The following is a 12,103-nucleotide window of genomic DNA, read 5'->3' as shown; positions in this document are numbered from 1 at the left end:
TGTGGCCTAGGCCATACCCTAGGGGCCGTGGACAGCAGCCACACCTCTTTGACCAGGGACATCTCTGATATTCACAGACATGTGCTGGGGAAAGGGACCTTCCCTGGGGACGCCATGGATGTGGCTGATGTCATCTCATCCCAGACACAGATCAATAGACGCCTCCCTGAGACAGAAACGCTGGAGGCTGAAGTGACTCACTGGAAGATGTTGTGCCCGTGTTCCACCCAGGGACCAAATACCATCGACCCAGAAACAGTGTGGAAACTGAAGAGCCACATCAGGGACCTACAGCAGAAGCAGATGCGGGAAATGGACAAACACCAGCTGGAAGTGGCCGTGTTGCAAAACACCCACCGGCAGAAGCTGGCCGACCTCACTGACCGGCACCGCAAGCAACTGATGGACTACCAGCGACAGGTGGAAGACCTGCAAAACCAAGATGCTGCCGGGAACGTGAACCGTGACCTTCTGGAGGAGAGGGAAATGGATCTCAGAAGGCTGAAGCAGCAGCTTACACAAATGCAGCGGCTCAACGACAGTCTGAACAACCTTGCTTCCGACCTCCGAGCAGAAAAGGAGAAGTTGGTTCGTCAGCTCCAAGACGCAACCCATCAGCTGGAGGAATCCGTTCTGCGCAACAACGAGGATTCCCTGAAGAACAACATCGCCGTGAGGGCTTTAAAGATAGAGAAAGGACGGTTAGTGGCCAAACTGTGTCGGGCCGAAAAGAAGCTTTTCGAACACAAGACTGAACAAAGCCTCAGAGAATGGTCACCCGCAGACAATGGCCATTCCATTAAACTCGGTCAGGAGAAAGACCTGGAGATACTACACCTCCAAGAGAGGATCGAGCAGATGGACGCCGAGCACCAGGAAACGAAGGAACTGCTGTCCTTTGCTTTGGAGGAGCAGAACCAATTGACAGAATGCCTCAGGGAGCAAGAGGAGTACATCAAGGAACTCCGAGAAAGGCCAGAGCTTCAGGAGGAACTCGGCCAGTCGACCGAAACCTTCAGAAGCCATGACGTCTTACCCGCATCCGTGGAGGACAAAGACATGCGTCTCCCATCCACGACCGACCAACACCCTCCTGTGGACCAAGACCCGGAGCGCCTCACACGACAGAGTCGCGCTGTCCCTCTGGTTGACCCTAAAGTCCTAGAGGAGATTGAAGAACTCGAGTGTGAGGTCTTTCAGCTCAACAGGTTAAAAGATGATCTCGAGGAGGAGATACAAGAACAACAGAAGATCATTCACAACCAGCAGCAGGGGAAGAGAGCACTGCTTCAGTCCTTACAGGAGCAGAAGGAGAAGGTGGACCGTCTTCAACACCGGCAGGAGGAGATGAACACCGAACGCGCTCAGCTCCTCGCAGCCAAAGACGAGATGATTCGGAATCTGCAAGTCACGCTAGAAGAGCTGAGAGCCCAGCTGCCGGACAAAAGCCCGCACATTCCGAGAGAACCCTGTGAGGATGAGGAGGTGCGAGCAAGCCAGCCTCTCCCCAGAGAGAACGCAAGTGAAGAGCGTGATCCATCTCAAGCTGAAATTCAAAGGTTAGTCCAAGGAATCAAAGCACAGGACCCGGAGACGAAGCTTCTCCCTGAAGAGAACGTCCGGCTGACCGCGCAAGTGGATCGGCTCTCCAAAGAGGAGATCGGGAAACTCACTCGGATCATCCAGCAAAAGGATGTGGAGATTCAGGGTCTTTCCAGCAGAATCTCGGAGGCTTCTCACAGCCAGAACAGGCACGTGGAACAGCTTCAGCAGCAGTTGCAAGAGTGTGCTTTGAAAAGCCAACAGATCTTGGCCATCCTGAACGAGAAGATGAGGGAGAAGAGCCATCTGGAAAGGGACTATCACGAAAGGACCCATCGACTTGCTGCCAAGGAAGCAGACCTCCAGAGGGCGCAAGAGGAAAATCAAAAACTGTCCACCGGAGGGGAAAGCAGCGGCCAGGAGGTGTGTACAGAAAGGATTCGGGACTTGTCACACGTGATTCGAGAAAAAGACCTGGAGGTGGCTGCGTTGAGTCAGATATGCCAGACCTTACTGAGGATCCTGCAAACACCCAGCCCTGGTCATGGGGTTCGAGGAGGTCGAATCGATCAGTTCCAGCAGCTTCTCCAGGAACGGGACACGTTAACACAGCGAGTGAAGATCATGGAGGAGTGGAAAGAGCAGGTGCTGACCACCGTCCAAAATCTGAAGCGTGAGTCCCCCCAGCTTCAGACACATCTGCGACAACTGCAGGCGTGGGCGTGCCCCAACAGCGAGAACGTTCTGAAACCGCAGACAGCCTCTCTGGACCAGATCCAAACTTACCAGGGACATGAAATAAACTTCCACGAGCTAGAGAAGGAACTGGCCCAACTTCAGCTCCGCATCGGGGAGCTCTGCAATGCCAAGGACCTCCTTTTAGGGAACCTTGATGTGATTTTCCTCCAGACCTCCAGCGACTCCCGGAAGGCCGTGAAATCTGACCCCGTGAGGGAGGCCTCTCAGGTGATCAGAGAGGAGGTAGAAGAGCTCCGAAAATCAGGGCGAGGAAAAGAGACAAGGATCCGAACCCTCCAGGAAGATCAGCAGAGATGGATTGCTTCAGGGGCTGCCACGGGGGAAGGAGAAGGCAAAGCACGGGAACACAGCGATGCCGATTCCCACCTGGAACGGCCGACGGGGAAACCGGCCCTTCTGCAAAACTCCCTTCGGGCTCAGGAGCTCCGAACCCAAGCGGAAAGTGAGGAGCTGCTTTCCTTACAGGAGAAGCTCTGTGGCCAGCTGAGTGAGAACGAGCTGCTGAGGCAGGCGGTCACCAATCTGAAGGAGAGGATGGCAGATTTCGAAATGGACGCGTGTCGGCTGAGAGAGGAAAACGCCAAGATCGTGGAACGATCTAGAGAACAGGAAATGGAGAATCGGGCGTTGCAAGAGACCAATCGGCTGCTGTCAGTGACGCAGAGAGAGGAGGCATCCCAGCATGCTGCGATGAGAGAGAAGGCCCTGGCCTTGGAGCAACTGCTGCGAGAGAAAGAGGAGGGCGAGACCGGGGAACTGAACCGGCTCGCCGCCGCCGTTCGGTCCACGCAGGAAAAGGCAGCTGCGTGTCAGCGGGAGAGAGATGACGTCGTGTTGGCACTGACACAGAAAGAAACGGAAACCCGCGCCCTCCAGGAGGTGGTTCACCAGCTACGAGAGAGAGAGCTGCGCCTCACCCAGGAGCTGGAGAGAGGGCGGCAGCTCGCGGCAGAAGCCCAAGATTCTCGTCGCCGGGAAGCTTTGGCCTCGGAGGACCGAGTGGCTCAGCTGAGAGAGGAAGTGACGGTCTTGCAGGGAAAACTCGTTTGGTCTTCCGCTGCCATGCAAAAGGCCAGCCACGGAGCCAGGCTGCAGGTAGAGTCGCTGCGGGAGCAGCTGCACGTGGTCACCCAGCAGAAGGAGGAAGCTGTGCTCCGGCTTGCCGCCTCCCAGGAAGAGGGAAGGCACTGTGATCAGACCCTAGCGAGCCTGAAGCTGGAACTGGCCGAATGGATGGAAAAGGCAGACGCCCTAGAAGGAAACCTGAAGTCCTTACAGGGACGTTTGCATCAAACCAATGCCGACTTGGAGGAGAAGGAGGACCGACTCCAAGAGTTCAAGAAACAGAATGAGGTCCAGCAGGAAATCCTGGAGGACACACAGAGGAAACTGATGACCTTAGTCAGTCAGTCCGAAGGAATGGCGGACAAAGCCCTCCTAAGGAGACTCTTCGTGGGAGCTTTCCAGGCAGCTGATGCGGAACGGCAGGAAGCGTTGAGCTTGATGGCAAGCACGCTGGGGATCCGAGAAGACCAGCTGCGGCAGCGGCGCAGCCGGGAGCCCGCGGGTGTGCCCAGCGGGGGGACTGGGGGGCCTGGATCCAGAAGCGCCCCCAACACCCCTGCGAAACCAAATCACCAAGCTGTGGCCAATCGTTCCTTTTCAGACCTTTTTGTCCAGTTTCTAGAAGCGGAATCTCATTCGGCTTTTCCACCGCCAAAACCCTCTGCTCGTGTCGTGAAGCCCCCAGATTCAGGAGGAAGGGGAAAGCCGCCTAAGAAACAAGGCCCATCACGACGGAACGCTACCCTGGCATCCACACCCGGAAAAAAGGAGGTCAAGCCCCGCACCACAGCTGTGTCTCTTATTAATCCACCTGGACCGCAAATGGATGGATCGGAGCACCTTCTTCTAAATGCTGTCACTGACGCTTTACCCGTGTACACGCCGCATATACTATCACCTGCCCAGAAGGTTGGAAAGGCGGCCAAAGACCTCTCAAAGAAATAGACGACTGTGAGCCAGAGTGACACCACGCTTTGAAGATCCCAAGTCACTCTGTGTGTCTACCTTATCTCCTAATGTTCTTTTTCAAAATGCCAAATGTTTCACGGTTTTGCTTTCAGCTGAAGAAACATCTTTCTTTTATGACTTAACAAAAAAGGGGTCTCTCAATGACTGCAGAAGCATTCGCCAAAGTGAAAACACCGGTGACTTCTTTTTTATGTTTTAAGATCTTATTTATCTTCTCGACAGAAATTGAGGGCACACGTACAGGGGGAGCACCAGAGGGAGAGAGAGAAGCAGGCTCTCCACGGACCAGGGATCCTGACCTGTGACCTGATCCTAGGACCCCGGGATCATGACATGAGCCAAAGACAGTTAACAGACTGAGCCACCCAGATGCCACAGCAGTGGTGACGTTCGTAGGACAGTCGACACTGATGGCCTTGGAAGCTGTGGTCTGTAATGCTGGAAGGTTTACACAAGGGCCAAGCGTCTATGGATACCTTATGCAGAGAACACATCAACTTGTTTCAGTGTTCCAAATGTATCAGATACACGACCACACAATCCTTGTATGGGAAACGAGGTGACTAGCACGAAAGTACACGATGAAGAGGAGGTTTAAAAAAAAAAGTTTGCTTTTCCCAGGTAAGTGTCATTTCTCTTAATTTTTTATTTTCTAATTTTTAAAAATCATTTCCTTTTCTGTTGTCTGCAAAAGCACGCTATAGCTAACCTGATTTCTCTCGGGCCTTATGTAGGTCGGCCTGCGTAGGACTATACTACTTATTCTCTGACTTGCTCCCCCCCCCCAACCCCCCCAAATCACTCTGCCTTAGAGACCATTTTTGAAATGGGAATGAATTCCATCTTATTCTTAAATGGAAAACCCAGCGGCTTATGGTTCTGCCCTAAGTTCTAGAAGTAGCTCCTCTTGATCATCCTTTAAGCGGTTTTTAACTGCAAGGTCCATGGTCGACTCCCTTGTTCATTTCTTCAGAAGCCCCTTCAAATCTTCATTTGCTGGATCATGGCGCAGGCTGTCAGGGAACTGGAGCTTACTTGGGAAGAAACTGTGCCTGGTCCCCGTGCTAAGGAGGGCTTGTTGGCCAGGGGATCCGATCTGGGGGAGCAGAGTGGGAAGGGAACTTGGGGTGAGGCCATCCGAGGCCCTCCAAAGTTACCGGATGCCAAGACAACACTTCCTATTGAACCTTCATCTCAGGCTTTCCATCAGAACGGACTCTGATATATGGACATCCATTTCCTGCTGAGACTCTTAAGGCGTAGGACAGGTGCTTCTCTAGGATGTGAAGCTGTCATGTGACCAGGAGGGAGACGTGGTCATCAAATCCAAAATGTAGTAACTTCCATTGATGTTCACGCAGTTGATCCCAAGGGAATCGCTGGGTGGCCAAGGGGTAGAAGGAAGAGCGGACGTCCTCCGGCACCATGGAATCTGGCAATGCACTGTGGACAGAAGCCCCCACCTCCACCTGCAGGTAGGATATGCAGACTTGGGCTTCAGCCTGGAGCAGGAAGGCCTTGGGAACTATATTCAGCTGGTGGTGGCGGTGGGGGGGGGGGGGGTCCCATGACCCAGAGAAGAATGGACAGCTGGAGGGGAAGGCTCAGAGTCTGTGAGAGATGCTGTTTCCAGGAGAGCCCAGTGCATGGCCAGCAACTGCTGCTCTCATGGTCTCTCACCAGGGCCGAGGAGGGCCGTTTCTTGCATTGGGAGCCCATGGACGATTGACAGATGGCATGGACAGAGAGTCCAGGGACTCCAGGAAGCAGGAGAGGAGGCTGCTACAGCCTTTTGACCCGGGCACGAACAGCTGGTTTTTTTCTCAAGCTTTTTGTTTTTGTAGTTGAGAGAGCGCCCTGGCTGGAAAAGGGGGTGAAAGGGAGAGGGAGAAGCGGGCTCCCCGCCGAGCAGGGAACCCCCTGCCAGGCCCCATCTCAGGATCCCGAGACCAGGACCTGAGACAAAGGCAGACGCTTCACCAACTGAGCCACCCAGTCACCCCCAACAGGTCAATTTTGCTTGCACAGATCCGAGAGCCTTCTGTTGAGGGGAGACCCTCCCCCCTCAGCGTGGGCTCGTGAACAAGGAACAGCTGAAATGGGTTTCTGTAAAACTGATAAACAAGGAATATGTATGTTGCCTCCAGTACCCAAAAAGTACGGAAAGATGTTGGACTCGTATGTCCTTTTTTCTTTGTAAGGATTTTACTTAGGGACTTGACAGATCACGAGAGAGAGAAAGACACAGAGAGAGAGAGGACAAAGGGCTGGTAGGGGCAGAGGGAGAGGGAGAAGCAGGCTTCCTGCTGACCAGGGAGCCTGACGCAAGGCTTGTTGCCAGGACCCTGAGATCAGGATCTGGGCCCAAGGCAGACCCTTGACTGACAGACAGAGCCACCCCTGCAGGTCCTTAACAAGTGTGTCCAACAAATATCCTCACAGTAGGATCTCCTGGATGTGATGTCCCATCTGTATTCCCGGAGAAAGACGAATGCGCTAAGATCCTGCCCACAAAGTTTGCCTGTTTTAGAGCAGAGCGGTTTGGGTGCCCCGCGCGTAACAAGGTAAATCCTGTCTCCTTCAAGGTCAAGGCACATGCGACCGAGAGGCACTGAACAGAACATACTGGCCAAATGTATTAGAGCAAAATATTCACCATCGTTAAATCTGTGGGGCTCCCTCATGGCTTTTTCAACGACTTAACCTCAAAGAGAAAGCAAGAGCAAAAGCTAGCAAAGGAGCCGGGGCCCGGGGTGGTGGCAGGGACAGAAAGGCAGAGGCGGAGAAAATCCCAAGCGGACTCCACCCTGAGCACACAGCCCGACATGGGACCCTAGCCCATGACCCTGAGATCCCGACCTGAGCCAAAAGCTCAACCCACTGAGCCCCCCAGCTGTCTCCGGTGTTTTCAGGGTACAGGGGTTTATTTTATCAGGGATGGTAAGACAAGCAGATATACAAGGAACTCTCACAACGCAAGAAGCGTTCATCGACTCCCTGATCCCGAGAGAGGAGGTGCTGAGAGCCATGGAGGGCCACCCAGGGAAGCACCAGGGGCGGTCAGGAGAAAGAGGGAGTGAAGGGACAGACGACACGGGCAAGACCCTTTACTGTGGTTTCCATGGCAAGGGGCAGGTGAATCCGGCTAAGCACATTTAAGACTGCCTCGTCGGTGTCATGTCAGTGGGTTCCGGGACACAGTGGTGTCTGTCTGGAGTAGTCTGTCCCTGCCCCTGGGGTGATCAGGGCAGGGGATAGTGGCCCAGAGTGAGAGTTTCTTACAAGAGGTGGTTGGGGGTAAAGGCTCCAAATTGGTTGCTTTACATGTGAATGCTCTGCCTGTAGGCAAGCTGCTGACCACCTCTAGGAATTAAGTAAGCCTGCCAGGGAAAGTCCCTCCAAAGTCAGCAAGGCCCGAGATGTCAAAGCAGTAAAGACAGAAGGCAGAATCTATGGTTATTATACTCGCTATAAACAGAACGTGCATTAAGTCCGTGAAGGTTAGCCAACCGGTGCATCTTGGCAACATTACACTTCATTCAGAACCTACGCTGTAGAGGCACAAGAAGGCAATCGGCCTCCTTGGAATTTTGCCAATTAAATTATGTTAGTGAACTTATGATTTCCTTTTTACTTTTTATTGGTTAGAGATTTGATGTATTCATTTAAGAGAGCGAGAGAGCGAGAGAGCGAGCAAGCAAGTGGGACAGAGCAGGACCCAGGGGGAGCAGCAGGGAGAGGCAGAGGGAGAAGCAGACTGACTCCTTGCCCAGCAGGGAGCTTGACACGGGGCTCTATTCCAGGATCCCGGGATCAAGACCTGAACTGATGTCAGGTGATGAACCATGTGAGCCACCCGGGTGCCCTTGTAAATGTTGGATCTACAACCGGGTCAAATTCTGAACCTACGATGAATTAGTGCGTGGGGGCCCCGGGGGGTCCCCCTACCTCCTGTATGCAGTTTTCTCTCTCCCACTCCTCCTTTGCTCGGGTTTGTGTCTTCCTGGATATACTGGGGGTGGGGTGGGGGAGTGTCTTTTGCCCTGCTCCTCGTTCTCGGTTTTTTCTTCCAGAGAGTCTCAAATCAGCATCATCAGCCTTGGGGCTTCTGTCGCGGCAAGGGTTGTATGGTCTCACGCCTCCTGGCGGAAGTCAAGGTGGGACCGGATCCCCTCAGTGTGCCATTCTTACATTTCCCTGCGTCGGGGCCTCCCTCCTCCGTTGCACCCACAACACAGAGGGTCACCCCCAGGGCTGTGCTTGGGGTGTGCTTTCCCCCATAGGATCCGGACGTCCGCATCCATCACTGGCCCAACACCCAGTCCCTGGAACTGAAGCACACCAGTCAGCATGTCCTGCGGTTGCCAACCTCAGGGGGGAGCCCTGGACACCAATACAGGCCACATGCAGGTCACATGGGTGACACCTCCCCCCAAGATCCAGTCCATTCTCCTTCATTCTCACCTTGTTGGCAAGGAGGGGACCTTAGTTTGGAAATGGATGGCGACCTCCATGTGAGATAACAGAACACGGGCCAACACACAAGCTGGCCGGCGATGGCCAGTTCCCTCCCAGATCGTGACTGTCACCTCTGAAGCCAGTTAGTTAGCGAAGGAGCAGGTCAAGCTGACCCCCGCGTCCTCAGTTAACATACGGACACCGTGCCTGTGATGCTGCCGCTTGTTTTAATCACCATCTCCTCAGGTCCCCGATGAGAGAGAGATTCCTGCTCCAGACTTGTGGGCTGCCCTGACACCCGACACGGGTGACTGACCAACAGTTCACTCGTCACATACCCTCACGCTTCAGGGGAGGAGGATGCCACACACCGTGCAGGACGACACAGACGTCGCGCTTGAGAACAGAGAGAACCAGCAGCAGGGCCTTCGAAGGCCAGACTTGCTTCTTGAAACAAGAGGGTGTGGCAAGTCCTGGTTCCCATGGGAGGGGGTGAGTGGCTGGCCTGAAGAATTCAGTGGGCTTCTAGGGAACCGAACGCTGCTCCCCCAAAACCAACAGGCACTATGGCTAGTCCCTAGGATGAGAAGGGTGTTTGGGGAACAGACCTCCCCTGTGAGGGAAGAGGGAGAGGAGAACGTGCAGGATGCCATTCGGGTCCCTCCTTGGTCTTCCGCGTGTCAACACAGCCCCGGACACGGAATCTTCATTGCAGGCCTTATGCCCCAAGAGGGTACGACAAACGCTTCTAGAACTAACAACGGAACTTCACAGAGAAACAGTATACGGGCTAAACACAGAAAGGTAAGCTGTATTCCTCTGTGCCGGCAACGAATCTGGAGGCTCCACAATCCAACACACCTTCGCAAAGAAACTACTTCGTACAAAGAAACTACTTCGGGATCAATCTAACAGTGCCTGTCCAGGCATCCCATGCTGAAAGCTATTTAGCACTGGTACAGGAAGTCCAAGATAGAAATAAATGGAAGAGATACACCACGTTCGTGATCTGGAAGACTAGGCATCGTCACGATGTCAATTCTCCCCAGACTGATAGAGAGAGACTTAACGCCATTTCTATCAAAATCCTGTCAGCTTCGTTTGTTTTCGTAGAGATAGACAAAAATATTCTAAAATCTATGTGGAAGGAGAAAGGAATCAGAGTAGTTTCAAAACCGGTTTTGAAAAGAAGAGTAATTTGGGAACACAGTCTTTAGAGTTTCAGAACTTAGTAGTAGTTGTAACAAGGAAGCCCGTGTTGGTATTGGCAGGAGGACAGTCCCACAGAACAAAGACTCCAGAAACAGTCCCCACAAATATGCCCATCTGAGTTTTGAAAAGGGTGCTGAAGCAATTCCATTCCAGGCAGCTCGGTCTGGTGCCGACCACAGCCATCTAGAGCTTGTAGAGGAGCTCAGAGAGGCCACCCTCAGAACACAGCAGCAGCAGAGGAGGAGGATGGTGGTGTCACCGAGGTCCTGCCAGGTGGGAATGGGAGAGAGACTGTGTGCCCAGGGTTGTGTGGGCGGGGCCCAAAGACCTATCCGGCGGGCGATGCCTTCCGAAGGCCGGGGGAGCAGGGAAACTGTCCATTCAGCGTGTGGGCCCGGCACCCAGGAGCGGGAAGGTGGTTAGGATAGCTGACGGGCGGGGCACTGAGACACTTGAGCTGAGTCTGAGCAAAAGCACCTCCCGTTTTCCAGGCTTCTGGGAGGCTTGCTGCTTGTCTGGCGTCTCAAGACCCCACAACCTTGTCCCGGTGGGCGTAGCACCTCACAACCTCCAGACCCACGGCTACCGGTCTGGGGACACCCCTTTCCAGCTCCTGTACTTCGTCCTCAAGGTCGGCGCGGAGGACGAAGAAGTGAGCAGCCCTTGGGAAGATGCTCCTCTGCACAGAGGTACCTGTAGGGCATGATGTCAGGGCCCCGTGTCTCCGGGGGGGCTGGGGCCTCGCTGGGAGGCGGGCCTGTGTCTCAGGAGTACACCGGTTTGCCAAAAGGTAGCCGTCAGCTTGTGTGCCCCTCCTTTCGCAGCTGAGAGGAGCCCAGAACGGGGCCTCGTTGATGGAGCTGCTAACTATGTGGGGGGCCTGGAGACAGCGCGAGCGGAAATGCGGCCGAACCGGGCAGATGAGGTTTCAGCCTTGCTGGGGCTCAAGTCCTGCTAGAAGAGACCGACTTGAAGCCCGTAAGTGGAGTGTTGATGGGGGAGGAGTTCCGTTCTCCTTCTCGAGTAGGTTACGTTCCACGAGGGGTTGTCAGGATCCCCACCGTGCACCTGAGATCAGGCCAGTCAGGGGTCCGTGGGGGTGTGTGTGTGTGTGTGTGTCTGTGTGTGTCTGTGTGCGTGTGTGTGTGTGTGTGTGTGTGTGTGTGTAGGGGGAATGGCCTTCCTTTTGGGTGCGTTGTGGGTATCAGTGATTGGAACCCATGATGAACAGGACTGACAGGATGCGTGAGGGACTCACCCCCTGGCTGGCCAAGACAGGAAGGAAATAACGACCCGTGAAATTCGTCATTACTGTTTTGCATTGAGTGCTGGGAAGTACAGGGTGCGTTAGAGTTTGTAATTTGCTGAGTAATGTTTAAGCGGAGACCAGGAGGCTAAGAAATCAAGGCGGATGTGGGAAGGTGTTCCGTTAGGGCCGGGAAGGATGTGTAGTGTTGAAGGAATTGACAGAATGTCCTTGAAGCTGGGGCCACGTGGGGACCGTGGGGTGGGGAAAACCAACGTTTGGGGTGACGACTTGTCGTTTTTGTAGGGTCTTGGAAACGAATCATAGTGATTTAAAACATGGGGTCCAGACCCCGAGCAGTTCCTACCTCTGCCTCTTATGAGCCGTGTTGCTAAAGCATTGTGCGTCTCCGTTCCCTGATGGGACGAATGGGGATGATGATAATCCCACGTCACAGAGGACTGTAAAGACGAAGTGAAATTTAACATTAACAAAACACTTAGCGCCATGTCTGACACGCAGGAGGTGTCAGTGGTGGCTAGTTCAAGACGTAAAGAAATACACAGATAAGTTTTGAAGACGTGGGGACAGTCTGTGGTGACGTTTGTGAACATACGTGGACTCCACGCAACTTCATTTCTTCTCCAGCTTTCAGATGCTCTTGACCACATGTGTCACACTGTTGAATGAGAAAGAATTTTTCTCAAATGGACAGTTATTTGTCCAGAGAGTCTGCAGCGCCACTGAAATGACGAGAGGGAAATAAAAGGCTTTGCAGTACCGTGTCCCAATTAGCTGTGCTTAAAATGTCCTGATAAATTGATTTAGTTCGTATTTGTGGGTAACCGTTTG

Source organism: Mustela lutreola, chromosome 17 (assembly GCF_030435805.1).
Source record: "Mustela lutreola isolate mMusLut2 chromosome 17, mMusLut2.pri, whole genome shotgun sequence".
In the NCBI taxonomy this organism is placed as follows: Eukaryota; Metazoa; Chordata; class Mammalia; order Carnivora; family Mustelidae; genus Mustela; species Mustela lutreola.
This window is presented reverse-complemented; position numbering follows the sequence as displayed.